General features: G+C 35.9%; 1 long non-coding RNA gene across 1 annotated transcript in view; it reads left to right on the top strand.

Annotated features, from left to right (window-relative positions):
- Nucleotides 1-16,052, top strand: part of LOC114678133 (uncharacterized) — a 93,228-nt gene that overhangs the window by 30,265 nt on the left and 46,911 nt on the right. Inside the window, exons 5-7 of the long non-coding RNA XR_003729400.2 lie at nucleotides 3,378-3,518; nucleotides 5,839-5,886; nucleotides 6,060-6,207. This is a non-coding gene — a long non-coding RNA (uncharacterized LOC114678133). The remainder of the gene's footprint in view (nucleotides 1-3,377; nucleotides 3,519-5,838; nucleotides 5,887-6,059; nucleotides 6,208-16,052) is intronic.

Below are 16,052 nucleotides of genomic sequence, written 5' to 3'. Positions count from 1 at the left end.
TCATGATAGTGAGTTCTCATGAGATCTGGTTGTTTGAAAATGTGTAGCACTTCCCCCTTCTCTCGCTCTCTGTTCCTCCTGCTCCTACATGTGAAGGTGTGTTTGCTTCCCCTTGCCTTCCACCATAATTATAAGTTTCCTTAAGTCTTCAAGCCATGCATCCTGTACAGCCTATGGAATTGTGAGTCAAACCTCTTTTCTTCATAAATTACCAGTCTCAGGAAGTTCTTTATAGCAGTGTGAGAATAGACTAATACATCCAGTCCCAGATGATTTTACGGAAGAATTCTACCAAATATTTGAAGAACAACTAATACCAATTCAGCACAGTCTAGTCTCTCTAGAAAACAAACTAGAACTACTTCCTAATTAAATGTATGAAGCTAATGGTATTCTGAAATGAAAACTCAAAAGAAGTACAGAATAAAGAAAACTATAGGTAAATATCCCTCACGAATATAAACAGAAAAAATATTTTATAAAACATTAACAAATATATTTCAATAATATATAAACATAATTATACTTCATGACCAAAATAGATTTATTCCAAGGATGCAAGTCTGGTTCAATATAGAAAAACTAGCCAGTGTAACCCACCATATTACCAGAGGAAAGAAAGGAAAAAAACCACACAATCATGTTAGTTGATGCAAAGAAAACAGAATAAAACAAAACATTTGACAGAATTCAGTGTGTGTTTATTATAAAATCTATCATAAAAAATAGAAATACAGGATAACTTTCTCAGCTTGAGTAAAAAATTATAAAATATCTACAGCTTAGCATTATGCTTAGTGATGAATTACTGAATGCTTTCCCCTTAAATTGAGAAAAATACATGATGTCAGCTTTCATCATTCTTATTTTACATAATGCTGAAGTTCTTTCTAGTTGTTGCAATTAAGGCAAGCAAAGAAAAAGACATACACATCAAAAAGGAAGAAATACTACTTTCACTATTTGTAGAAGACATGGTTGTCTACATAGAAAATCTGAAAGAATGTGTTATAAAAACTCTCCCAGAACTCATAAGTAAGTTCAGAAAGATCACCGGATACCAGATAAACATGCAAAAACTAATTGCATTTCTATATGCTAGCAGTGAAAACATGGACATCAAAATTAAAAGTATGATACCATTTACAATTGCTCCAAAAATTAAATACTGAGGTGTAAATATAAAAAATATGTACAGGAATTACAAGCTGAAAACTACAAACTACTGATGGAAGAAATCAAAGAATTTCTAAATAAATGAAGAGGTGTACTATGTTTATGGATTGGAAGACTCAACATAATAAAAATGTCAATTCTCCCCAGACTGATAAACAGATTTAATAAGATTCTCATCAAAATTCCAGCTATATTTTTTGTACATGTAGACGAGATTATTCTAACAGTAGTATGGAAAGGCAAGGGAACTAGAATAGCTAAAACAATTGTGAAAAAGAATGTAGTGTGAGGAGTCACTCTGCCCAAGTTCAAGACTTATTTAGCTATAGTAACCAAGACCGCATGTTATTGGCGGAAGGATAGACATATAGATGAAAAGGACATAAAGAGAATGAATACAAAGGGACTACATAAATATGCCCAACTGATTTTTATTATTTTTAAATTTTTAATTAAATTTTTTTTGTAGTTGAGATGTTTGAGTTCCTTGTATATTCTGAATATTAATCCCTTGTAGGATAAATAGTGTGCAAATATTTTCTCTCATTAGACTGTAGCTTGTCTTTTCACTCTGCTCATTATTTCCTTTGCTGGGCAGAAGGTTTTTAGTTTGATTTCATCCCATCTGTCTATTTTTGTTTTTGTTGCCTGTGCTTTTCAGGTTTTATTCATAAAATATTTTCTCAAACCAATTTTCTGAAGCATTTCTCTGTTCTACTTAATAGTTTTATTATATTGGGTCTTACATTTAGTTCAAAGTGGGGGTCTAGTTTCATTCTTCTGCATATGGATATCCAATTTCCCTAGCACCATTTATTGAAGATATTGGCCTTTCCCCAGTGTATGGTCTTGGCAATTTTTGACAAAGATGGAAAAGCAATTCATAGGAGGAATTACAACTTTTTCAACAAATGGTGCTAGAGTAATTGTAATTTATAGGCAATAAAAATGAACATAAACCTAAACTTCACATGTTATACAAAAATGTAAAATGCATTATGTATTTAAACATAAAACATAGAACTGTTAATCTTTTAGAAGAGAACATAGGAGAGAAGCTCTGTGACCTAGTCTTGCATGAAGGGTTCTTAAATATAACATTATTAGTAAGATTCATAAAAGATGAAAATGAATAAATTGGACTTCACTGAAATTAAAAACTTTTGCCTTCAGAATAACACTGCTAAGGGAATGAACAGACAAGATAGAAGCTGGAGACACAATATTTGGAAACCACTTCCCTGACAAAGGGGTAGCATATAAAATACATAAAGAACTCTCAAAACAAACAGCCTGATTAGCAAATGGCAAAAAAATTAAAGCCATGATGAGTTATCACTACATACCTATCAGAATGGCACAAATAAAAATTACGACAATACCAAATACTGTTAAGAATGTGAAGAGAGTGGATCTCATTTTGTTGCTGGTGGTATGTAAAGGGGCACAGTCACTCTTGAAAACAGGTTGGCAATTTCTTTATAAACTAAATATGCAGCTATCATATCATTCAGCAATTCCACTTTGAGGGATTTATTCAGGGAAATGAAAACTTATTTTTATAGAACTTGTACATAAATATTCAAAGAAGTTTTATTTATAATAGGCAGAACTGGAAGCAATCCAGATGTCTTTTAATAGATGAATGGTTAAACAAACTGTGATATGTCAATGTTTATTCATGATCTATTTGGTGTCACAAGACTCAACCAGGTGCTTAAATACATTTGTGACTTAAATTTCATAATGTAAATATTATTATCCTAATTTTGTAGATTAGAAATTTGAGTTTAAGGGAGTTTAATAGCTTAGCCAATGTCATTCAGGGCAAAGGCTAGAATTTTCAACCTGAGTTCATGGTATTCCAAAACCCATTTATATCCCACCACAGGAAGCTGCCACGAAAATTAGGTGAGGGACTATGTGTGCTTGTTATTCTTTGTAATCGAGAAGGATATAACTAATCATGTTATACCCTGTCTAAGGACTACTTCTGTCATTACATTTTCAGCCCAAAGTGATTGCCTAAGAACAGACTTTCTTATTCAGTAGTTTCCATTCAATGCATTTACCTAGGTAGGTATCTGCAAAGTCATGGCATTTGATGAGACTTCACCAAGAAAGAGAATAGGCTTAAACTCTCTTCTGTTGACTCATTTAACTAAGTAACAGAACTAATGCTTATTCTTTTTCATAATTAGGTTTGCAACCTCATTTTTGGAGCCTAAAACACTCATTTGATCACATGGATGCCTGGAATGACTTTGTTTTACAATGCATTTCCTTGTCTTCAGAGTCAACTAAAGCACAACCATTGAGGTCCATCCCCAGTTATGGAACAGGTATGGTTGAAAAAGAAGACATATCATCACATTTTGTAGCCAGAAGAAATTATTCAATTGAATCAATCACCTCATTTTGTAGAGGCAGAGTAACTTGTCCAGGTCACACATATGTGTTTAAAATTAAAACATGAGTCTTAGATTTCTCCTGAGGCTCAAATCTGGGTGTTACCAAAACTTCTTTCTATGCTCCATACGTTGAATTCCAGTTGCTATTCCAAGTTTTACAAGAGCAATTCTTGTTTTGTGAATAGACCATGAACAAAATACTTAATTATTTATTTTAAAAGCCAAATTTCAAGGTCCTTAAACCTAGAAGGAATGGCAGCTGCAAAGATATAACTTGCTATGTTACCTAAGCACCTCTGTGTTTTAGCCATGCCTCTTAATTTTGATACCTTAACAAATTCTTATTTGGTGCTTACCTTGCATTTTGCTTGGCTCTGGAGAGGAGATTCAATGATAAAGTAATAAAAATACTGCCTTTATCTAATTTGGAGTGTTGATGAATTAGAGAAATGAGATAGTAGATGTGAAAACTTTTTGTAAAGTGTACAATTCTGTAAAAATTAGACATGACACCATTTGCAATTGCTAGTGTATATGATATCATAGATGAAGATTTGAAATATTGAAAACTCATCATAAACAAAAGATATATTTATATTGTAAGTTTATGACATCTAGACATTGAAATTGGACAGAATGCTTAATAACAAACATTTGTTATGTGCCGATCACTTATTTATAATTTCTGTTCTCCACTCAAATGTAAATACAGAAAAGTTTTATCTTTTTTATTACTATTATTCCAGCTCTTAGAATAGTAAGCACACACCATGCACTAAATATTTGATGAACAAGTTAATAAATTAATACTTTTTGTGTATATATGTTCATTTTATGATACATGACCAAAAGTGGAATTAGTGGACATAAGATTATATAAAGTCTTCATAGATATTGCTAAATTCCTCTTCTAATTAATTGATTATACCAATTTATCTTTTAATTGTCTAATTTATTAAAAAGGACACTGAGTGCCTGTATATTTTAAGCTCTTTTGCATCTGGCTAGCATGTTTTTCTTCTGGGAATAACAGTCCCTTCCTCTGGGAATTATGACTTCCCTCATCCTTCTGTTGAGAGCAGCCAAGTTAATGTGAATTCATCTTCTGGTGCAATGGATTGGGTCAGGAGTGGCTCCAGACTCAAGCTGGGCTAGTCATAGAACCTCATCTCTAAAGTTATCAATTATTGGTCCAGGAATGTTCATTGGATCTAGTCAGGGCCAGAGACTGACTTTCTTGGAATTTTTGGGCATGGGAAACTTGTGACTTGAATCAATAATTTTCTGATGGTTGAAGCTATTAAGGACTTAAAACTCAAAATTTGTTGGTTGCTGTTTTGCACCAAAGGGACAAAGTTACTTGGCACTGAGAGAGAAAAGGATGAAGCCCATACCCAGAGAAGATCCCCCAAGATAAGTCTAAATGCAATTTGAGTGCCTGGTTCTCAGTGTTCCTGCAGTCAAACTACATGAGCAATGTTAAGATTGAGGAAATATCTCAATCTCTTTATGATGATAGTAGTAAACAGTAATAATGTTTTTATTTTTAACTTAAATTGATTCAAATTATCTTTCCCCCATTTTTTGTAACCAAGCATCATAATAGTGAAGCTTACTACACCAGCAGGCACCTTGACTCAATGTTCTCTTAAGCAGTATATGAAAGTATCCATTTGCCCATATATTTACCTATAAGGCATGTTATGAATATTTACATTGTTGTGTTCATATGGTGAGTAAAAACAATGGAATCACTTACTTGTTTTAATTTGTGTTACTTAAGCAGCAGCTAAGCTGAGAATGTTTTCAGGTCTTTATTGGCTATAATTCTTCTGTGAATTGCTGATATATAATATTTGGTCATTTTTCTCTGGGGTTGTATTTTTCTTATTAATTTGCAGAAACTTTAAAAAATGGCTATTAATCTTCATTGTATTCATTGAAACTGTATTTTCCTGGCCTATTACATGCTCAGTTGCATTTGTTTATGCTATATTTTATCACATAGAGGTTAAGTATTTTATATATTCAAATCTATTATGCTTTTTCTTTAGGATTCCTGATTTTTTTCTTGTTTAGGAGCATTTGTCCCACTTCTAAATTATTTTCAAAAATCTAAATTTCCTTTTTACACATCTTAGTTTATTTTCTACCTTTCATTTTATGTTATTCCAGTCACTGTACTTTGCTCTTTTCGTATGAAATTTAATGCATACTTTGCAAGATAAATATTGTTATCTCCATTTTCCAGATTATGGGAAGGAAAATGAGTTTCAGAAAGTTGTTCAGGTCACACATGGTAAGTGCTGATATTCTGGCAGCAAATCTCATAATCGTTGATACGGTTTGGCTCTGTATCCCCACCCAAATCTCATCTAGTAGCTTCCATAATTCCTGCATGTTGTGGGAGGGACCCAGTGGGAGATAGTTGAATCACTGGGCCGGATCTTTCCCTTGCTGTTCTTGTTACAGTGAATGGATCTCATGAGATCTGATGGTTTTAAAAACAGGAGTCTCCCTGCACAAGCTCCCTCTTTGCTTGCCGCCATCCATGTAAGATGTGACTTGGTCCTCCTCAACTTCTGCCATGATTGTGAGGCCTCCCAAACCACATGGAACTGTGAGTCCAATAAACTGCTTTCTTCTGTAAATTGCCCGGTCTTGGATATGTATTTATCAGCAGTGTGAAAATGAACTAATACAATCCTTCAACCTTTCATGCCATCTTTGCAAAATATAGATGAGAAACTGGCTAATTTATAGCTGCTGGGATTTTATTTATTCCCTAAGTGATTTGAGTTGATTAATACTGCAAATTAATGTAACAATATAGATATATATTATGTACTGGACCTTGGATCAGTACAAACTGTAGTCTAATGCACTTTGTATTCAATATATCCTTGATTAAGAAATTGGTGAATAAATAATTGACTGGGGTGGCAAGGGTCACACTAAGCTCATCTGCACTTGGAGAGTCAAGGTTAAACTAGAAGCAAAGATGTGGTGTAGGATGAGGAAAAAGCTGGATGTCAGGTGTGTGCAGCAGCACCATTAAGGCACATCTTGCTACCTGGAGTTCCCAGCTATTCACTATTCTTCCCATAGTGATGAGTTGAGGCTCACTCCTCTGAATTTGCATGATGTCTTCACACACCTCTAGAGCACTTTTGTCCTTGTTAGCTTAGTGTACTAGGCAGTGTCCTCCGAAGCCGTGGCACTTAGTCTTTTTGTTCTGTGCCCCTGGTCCTCTCCTAGCACCTGGTATACTATGGAGATGTGGTCAACACACAAGCCAGAGAGCCAGCTGGGGCTGTTGAACTTGGAAATGTGGTCTGTGATCTAATTTCAAGATGAGAAACTTAGAAAGTTGCCTTATTCTTGATGTTTTTCAAATAATTCTGGATATAATCATTTTGGTGGCTAAAAAGCAGTGCCAACTTTCTTAATGGCATTCTTCTATTCAATAAAGCAGGCAATTTAAGTTCCAAGGATATATATTTTTTCTGTGAAACCCAATAAGTCTATTTTCTTTTTGAATGAAAGAAATATAGCCTCTAAGTAATACACACACACATACACTCCTATGTGTACATATAATATGTACCCATACATATTATTCCTGTATTGGCCTTCATGTAAAAGAAGGCTGCTCAGTACTGAACTCCATGATCAGCAAATGCCAAACTTAGGAAAGGATCAATTCATCAGTCCACAGATACATTTAACCAGCAATGCATCAATCTTCCCCATAGATAGATCCCATCAGAGAGCCATCAGTAGCCTCAGTTGCTTCCTCCTGGCTGGTCCCCGCAAAACATTAGAGTGTTCAGTGATACCTGCCAGGTGTCCACCTGCCAGCAATGGTCTATAAATCATGACCTAATAAAAAAGGTCAGTGGACATCATGTTATGTGTGCGTTTCACCTGCATAAATGCAACCACAGGGGCTCTAGCAACCATAGAAGTGTGCCATTCAGATCCACTTTTAAGAGGACCTTTTGTGGGAAGCACAGCTGATGGCAGCTGTTGGACTTTCACATTCAAAACTGCCAATGCTGTGCTTCATCTGGACTCTTCTAGCCAACATCTGGATATGACGGGGGGACTGGGTCCCTTCTCTACCCAATGTGGGATTCCACTAACAGGCAATGTTGTGTTTGCTTGTTGACTCCTTATTGGTTTGGCTGAGATTTTCTTAGAACCTCACTATAGTCTGAGCTTTTCCTGGCCAGTCCTTCTTTCTTTCTCTCCTTGCATAACTATCCAATCTGTGTTATGATCTGAAAGCTCTTCCTTACCACTCCTGCTCCCTTTATCTTTATCTTTCATATGTGTTTTCCCCATCAAATCTCTTGTTCATCTAATCCCTTTTTGGTGCCTACCTCTCAGAAAATCTGAATTGATACAGCAGCCCATCAGAAAAAAAAAGATGGGGTGGTGGTGTTGGAGAAAAACAGCAACTTAAATAGTACCATCTATGAATTAGGAGTATTCACTGAATGAGCATGAGATGTAGGTATCTTGTCCCCTCAGCCAGGTCCTATTTGTTCCTTAAAGTCCTAATTTTAGTCAATAAATCTTTATGGCATTTACTCTATGCCAGACATTGTTCTAAATATTTTACTTATACTGAATTATTTGGTGTTTACATCAGCCCTATGATTAACTACTGTTTCCATTCTGCAGATGAGAACAATGAAGCACAGAGAGATTATGTTAACTTGTCCAGTGCCAAAGAGCTATTAAGTGGCAGAGCTGGGATTTATTGCCACTGCACTGTTGCCTCTTCTGTTAGGAGCTCTTTGCTGTGCTGAGATTGCAGTATTTAAAGATAGGTATTTTTAATAAAATATGTTCATTAAACTTTATTCAATTTCTTTGCATGATACTTAGCTAAATAAATAAGAATTTCTTTGCATCAGTGAAAGGAAAGCTGACTGCACTGAATTTGTTAGTCTTCAGTATGGCAACTTCATAGAAATTGAGGTTCAGAAAGTTGTTCAGGTAATTTGCAAGAAGAACATTGATTTTATATATATGAAATTATATATTATATAATTAATATCTATAATTACATATTTATAACATATATAATTAATATCTATAATATATAATGTGTAATATATAATTATAGATATAATAGGTAATATATAATATATTATAATATAATATGTAATTATAGATATTATATATGTTATAAATATATAATTATTTTTTATATATACACATATCAGCTATTTCAAATGACAATTCCCAGATTTGCTTCATCAAGGCAAGGTCTTTCAGTGGATTTTTGTGGGGTAAGAGTGAAGAGGGTTGGTGGTATGTTCTAATGTTGGAAAATTAATCAGAAATATATATTCCTCTTCTATTACCAACTGGAAAACTCTATTTTCAGAGGACTCATGTGACTCAACAGGACCCACTTGGATAATTTCCGTATTTTAAGGTCAACTGTACCATATAAAAAAATCTAATCACAAGAGCAGAATCCACGATATTCATGGTCAGTAAAGCAGGCAGTTCAAATTCTAAGAATATATGCATTTTCTGTGAAACCCAATAAGGCTATTTTCTTTTAGAATAAAAGAAATATAGCTCTTAAGCAATACACCAATAATTGTTTAATTTAATAAGTTTCAATTCAGAAATATATATTTCTGACTAATTTTCTAACATTAGAACATACCACCAACCCTCTTCACTCTTACCCTGCAAAAATCCACTGAAAGACTGCCTGGGTGAAGCAAATCTGAATTGGCATTCAAAATAACTGATTTTTGCAGAGTGATGGATGACAATTTTCAAGTAGTTACTATGCTCTGGATAATGTTCTAGATAATGAACATGCATCCAATAATTTAAATCACACAACCACCTGTGGAGTGGTTGCCCATTTGAGAAGGAAGAAACCTGAACTAGATATATTAAATAAATTGCTCAACATCAGAGCTCGTAAGTAGCTGAGTCAAATGAAAACCAAGTCTTACCAATTAGTCTGTGTTGTTGTTATTTTAAACTGCCTGCATCAGCTAACTAGGGTTTATATTTCTGAGCTACCCCCTCGCCCCCAATTATTCTTGCTTCTGTGAACTTTCTTCTTAACCATGGCAAATTATACCCACTTTAAGCTTTTCATGATGTCACAGGGACTTCTTTATGAATTAAATTACTTTAATGCCAATATTGGTGAGATTATGTGTGATATTAGATAACTACTTTTATTACTCATTCTTTTTTTCTTTCACCAATGTTTGTAAAATACCCTCTTTTTTTTTTTTTTTTTTTTGACAGTCTCTCTGTCACCCAGGCTGGAGTGCAATGGCGTGATCTCGGCTCATTGCAACCTCCGCCTCCCGGGTTCAAGTGATTCTCCTGCCTCAGCCTCCCAAGTAGCTGGGATTACAGGTGAGTGCCACCACGCCCGGCTAATTTTTGTATTTTGTTTTTAGTAGAGACGGGGTTTCACCATGTTGGCCAGGCTGATCACGAACTCCTGGCCTCAGGTGATCCACCCACCTCGACCTGCCAAAGTGCTAGGATTACAGGCGTGAGCCACCACGCCTGGCCTAAAATACCCTCTCTTTTAGGCAGATAGATAAAGGCCATTCTAAAACAAGCCCTAAGATTTCCTGCTTACTGTTGTACATATTTTTCATAATCCCCAGGACAATGAATATAGTGGATTGTAATAGATAATACTGAGTGTCTACTTGATTGGATTGAAGGATGCAAAGTATTGATCCAGGGTGTGTTCATGAGGGTGTTGCCCAAGTAGATTAACATTTGCATCAGTGGACTGGGAAAGGCAGACCCACCCTCAATCTGTGTGGGCACCATCTAGTCAGCTACCAGTATGACCAGAATAAAAGCAAGTAGAAGAACATGAGAGATCAGACTGGCTTAGCTTCCCAGCCTACATCTTTCTCCTGTGCTGGATGTTTGCTGCCCTTGAACATTGGACTCCCAGGTTCTTCAGCTTTGGGACTCAGACTGACTTTTTTGCTCCTCAGCTTGAAGACGGTTTATTGTGGGACCTTGTGACTGTGTAAGTTAATACTCCTGAATAAACTCTCCTTTTCAAATACATCTATCCAATCAGGTGTGGTCGCTCACGCCTGTAATCCCAGCACTTTAGGAAACCGAGGCAGGAGAATCACTTGAGGTCAGGAGTTCGAGACCAGCCTGGTCAACATGGTGAAACCCCGTCTTTACTAAAAATCCAAAAATTAGTTGGGTATGCTGGCACATGCCTGTAATCCCAGCTACTTGGGAGGCTGAGGCAGGAGAATTGCTTGAACCCAGGAGGTGGAGGTTGCAGTGAGCCGAGATTACACCATTACACTCAGCCTGGACAAAGAAGGGAGACTCCATCTCAAAATAAAGTAAAATAAAATAAAATAAAATAAAATTAACACACATCTATCCTATTAGTTCTATCCCTCTAGAGAACCCTGACTAATACAGTGGATTTTGCTCTTGTGATTAGATTTTTTTATATGGCACAGTTGACATTAAAATAGGGAAATTATCCAAGTGGGCACTATTGAGTCAAATGAGTCCTTGAAAACAGAGTTTTCCAGCTGTTAATAGAAGAGAAAGTCAGATTGGAAAGCATAAGAAGACTTTGCCACACAATTGCCAGCCTGAAGATGGAGGGGCCCAGATGATAAGGAGTGTGGGTGGCCTCTAGGAACCCTTGGCTGATAGTTAGTAAGGAAATGGAGATCTCAATTTTATAGTATCATGAAGCTGGATTTTGCTAATACTCTGAATGAGCTTGGAAGCAGATTCTTCTCCAGAGCCTCCAGATAAGAACTTAGCCTAGTCAACACCTTGATTTCAGCCTTTAGTGCCCTCATCAGATCATAGACCCTAGCCAAGCTGTGAATGGACTTCTGACCTAAAGGACCAGTACTAATAAATGGTTGCTGTTTGGAGCCACTAAGATTATGGTAATTTGTTATACTGCACTAGAGACAAATACACTCTTTATAGAGGATCATCATAGTTCTTAGTCCTGGGGATATAACATAGCCTCTGCAGTCATAGAGTTTATGTTCCAGGAGAAGGATGGGGGATGAAGAAAATGCATGAATAAATACCAATAAATAAACAGTAAAATATCAGTAAAATATCAGATGGTGGTCAGTGCTATGAAGAGAATTATAATGGGGTGATATAATTGAGAGTGTTACGGGGCTCCTTTAGATCAGTTGGTCAAGAGAAGTCTCCTTGAGGCAGTCTTATTTGAAAAGACTCGTATGACAAGAAGGTTCCAGTCAAGTTTAGTTCTGGGAGAAGTGCCATCCAGGCAGATGAGGTGCCACTGCAAAGGGCTTCATGTGAGGAAGAACTTGTGATTGACAGACAGGTGGTATGGCTGGCCCCTAGATGATGGTGGTGGGGCCAGAGGAAGTTGGAGAGATGATTAGAATTCAGATTTGGTAGGACTTTGTATACTATGGTAAAGAATTTGAATTTGATTCTAAATGTGTTGTGCCACTGGAAGACTCTAAATAGATTATATGATTTGATTTATATTTTCAAGATTTTATACAGTGCAGAGACACATAGAAACATTTCAATTAGAAAGAGAGCAAGACTTTTTTTTCCTTTTTCAAAAAGTTGAAATACTTCTCTACCTGTACATGTGTAGAACATTTTATATTTAAAGTTTTAATGCATTTTTTTTAGCTCAGGATATTATCCTTTTATACTTTTTATATCCTCCTTTTACCCTTGTCCTTGTTATGTTTTCTATCTTCTCCTTTCTGGGTTTACTTTTTTTATTTTGAAAAAAATCAGAAGAAATTTACAGAGAACAGTATCAAAATATCTGACCAAGAATCAACATTTAACATACTGACATGTTTGCTCCAAGTTCTTATGCTTTTTAAAAGAAGGGAATGTTATGTGTTAAAGTCAAGTCCATTTTGTCCTTCATCCTTGTCTTAATTTTTTTTGAAGAAGTTAAATGTATCATAGATTTTGTGTGTATCATTCTAGGCCTTTATTGATTTTTACTTTTTTTACATATACATATATGTGTAATTGTTTGGTGATTTTTAAATTAAAAACACTGTATTTTATGCATTTGTTATTTATTTATATAATGTCACTAAATTAAGTTTGTATAAAGGCTATAATAAATGTTTAAAAAAAGTTTGCCTAGGCTAATAGGAAAATGAGGACCAGTTGAGAGTCGTCTGTGGACATTCAGATGAGCAAAGACGGTGGTTTGAACAAGGGCTATGGTAGTAGTGGTGAAGAGAAATGGACAGATTTGATATCTGTTTCGGAGACAGTTCTTGCTGGTGGATAGGATGTGGGAGATGAGGGACCAGGAAATCTAGCTCCTAGATTTTTTTTTTTTTGTCTTGAGCAATTGAGAGGATGAATGACAAAAATAGAGAAGACTAGGAAAATAAGGGGTTGGATTGTGTAGAATCAAGAGGCCTCTTTTGGCCATATAAAGTTTGAGTTGCCTATCAGGCATCAAGTGAATATGTCGAGTTTACAGTTAGATATGTAAGTCTGAAATTCAGAAGGAAGGTTAAAATCGGAGATAAAAATGTGGGAATGATTAGCAAAAGGAATCATACTTAGAGCCTTGAGATTACCTGAGGAGAGACCTTATATAGGCCAGAGAAAAAGGATAAGGACTGAAGTCTAGGGTATTCCAAAATTTAGAGATCAAAGAATGGAACCTGCATAGCAGTATGAGCAGGAATAGCCAATGCATTAGAGGGAAACAGGGTGGTGTGTAGGGTGCTGGAAGCCAAGAAAAGAGAGAGGAGGGAACGAGGTGTGAAATCCAGTCAGTGACTCTATGCAGCAGCTCTTTTACTTTTGATCCCCACCATGACCCTTAGAGTAGGCAACGACAGAATTATTATTTTTATTTGTGGATAAAGAGCAGCTTTGAGAGATTAAATGACTTTCCCAAGTGGCCTGGCTAATCGGGGGCCTTCCGAGTGCCTGGTTCCTGATCCCTTTGCCTTTCCAGGGAGCACTGCAGCGACCCTGTCTCCTTCTGTTGGGTTGTATTACATTAATATCTTGGGGCCTATGACACATTTAACATTCGGTGCTTCTATAAAAAATGAATGCTGGGGTTTTATATGCTTGTGACCAGTTTTTATGGGTTTCCTGCTTCCTCATTTGATGTTAGGATGTCAACTAGCACTTCTCCTTACCCTTAGTACTCCTGCCTGCATATGACCCTGGCCTGCCTTCTGTTATTTTAAATTTTTTGAGCACTTTATAATTCACACCTGAATTCCAAATGAGTGGTAGGTACCCAAATTTTTCATAGATGATGCCAAGTGTAAATTTGTAGAGTTTTAAATATTTACAGAATGCTTGGCCCTGTTTAATTGTTAACACTGGGTCATATTAAGTGAAACAATGTTAACTTAGGGTTTTGATATTCTTGCAAAAGTGTTTAGGGTCTGTGGAAAATAATAGCCTAAATTTTCTCTATTCTGTCACAGCAAATAAATTTGTACCACGATAATCCTATAGCTAGTCCTGGAAAAGTACTGTGATTCAAGTGGAAAAGTACTTTGATTTACTCTTTGGAAAACAATCTCTGGGATCTAACAGCCTCAGTCCCATGATTGAGAATGTCTTTCCTTTTGTTTTTCTCTGTCTGGTTTAAGGAACACTCAGTTACTGAGAAACAATAAAGAAAAAAATTTAAACAATAAAAATTAGAGGAAAGCACCAGGAAACACACACACACACACACACACACACATACACACACATATTTGCAAGACATGAAGGTTAAGTTTACATGTGCAATGACTTGGTTGATTTGGTAGTGTATAATGAAATTAAAACCATTTGTTCTAAGTGTAAACTACAGCCAAAGTTTATAAGTAAACTCAATGAACCGGGATTGTTTTTTAATGAAAAATTTTAAGATACCAATTAGGATGTTTAGTTCTCAAAAATTTAATTCTCCTTATAAACTAAAATGGCACTTATTTGTCATCTCTCCAGTTAAACTATCTTCATGATTTTTCTGCCTATTGTAGAAGGCTGCTGGGTTACAATATTAAAGGAAAAAATGCCTGAAAATTGTATAGGATTTGAAGGCCTACTTCTTCCGTCTGTGGGGTAGTATGTATTTCATTACATGGAGAGCAAGAGAGCAAGGAAAGAGACTCACATTTATATTAATGGGAGGTAGGGCCATCTGAAGGATTTGAAGATGAGTGTATTAATTTTCTAGGATTGTATAACAAAGTACCACAGAGTGAGCAACTGAAACAACAGAAATGTATGGTCTTGCAGTTCTGGAGGTTGAAAGTCTGAGATCAAGCTGTGGGCAGAGCTGGTTCCTTCTGAAGGTTGTGAGGGAAGATCTATTCCAGGACTATCTTCTTGGCCATTTCTTTGTATGATCTTTCTTCTATGCATATCTCTATGTCCAAATCTCCTCTTCTTATAAGGACACCAGTCATATTTTATTGAGGCCACTTGTATAACTTTTTTTAGCTTGATTACTTTTTTAAAGGCCCTACTCCACATAAGGTCACATTCTGAAGTGCTGGAGTTAGGACTTTAACGTATTAATTTTGAGGGGAAACAATTCGGCCCATAACAATCAGGCATCTTTAGTTCATTAACTTATTAATTCATTGGCCTCTTATACACACACAGACACTGCACCAGGAATTGGAGGACAAGGTAACCAATTTCTTGCCATTCTATTAAGGGAGGCAGATTTTAAACAAATAACCACAACAAAATGTACAGAGTGACATGATCAAAGGAGTACAAGGAGCTATCAGAGATGACTAGGAGTTGGCCAGATGAGGAAAATGTAGAGGGAAGTGTCTTGAAATCTTTCCTCTGAACAAACCTGAAAGGTAGAAGACCATGAGATGACGCCTCTTGGGGACTGGGTATATAGCTCAAGGCTGTTCACACAACTGGGATATCCTTTCATTTATGCTCTCTTTTTCATAGCATTTATGCATTTTATATTCTACTCTGTAATGTATTTATGTTGGTTTAAATACAAAAATAATCTTTTAAATTTGTTTCTGTCACGAAAAAGGCCAAGCCAAAATGATTTCCTTCCTGCCACCAGGAATATATACTATTTTTAACTCCTGTTGTGTCCCCAGCAGTTCTAATTTTACCCCAGTTTGAGAGACATCCTCTTATCACCCCAAATTTTATCCTTGGATTAATCCAGAGCATCTGAGAATTGCCTTGGTTTGGACCAAATATATCGGAGCAACTAAATTAAATTTGTGGTAGTGTTGATAGATGTTTTCAAACTCCTCATTGCATACACCATAGGGATGCTACTGACAGTTCCATTGTCATGCAGTGACCCCTTTAGGAAGACTTGTGGGAAAAATAATTTATCTGAGGACTCTGGATCAGAAATATCTTTATTCCTCCAAAGTATAATGTGGCCCCTTTAACTGATCATTCTTC

The sequence above is a fragment of the Macaca mulatta genome, chromosome 5, assembly GCF_049350105.2.
Source record: "Macaca mulatta isolate MMU2019108-1 chromosome 5, T2T-MMU8v2.0, whole genome shotgun sequence".
Taxonomy (NCBI): domain Eukaryota; kingdom Metazoa; phylum Chordata; class Mammalia; order Primates; family Cercopithecidae; genus Macaca; species Macaca mulatta.
Note: the sequence above shows the minus strand (reverse complement) of the source record. Positions and strands in the feature narration are given on the sequence as shown.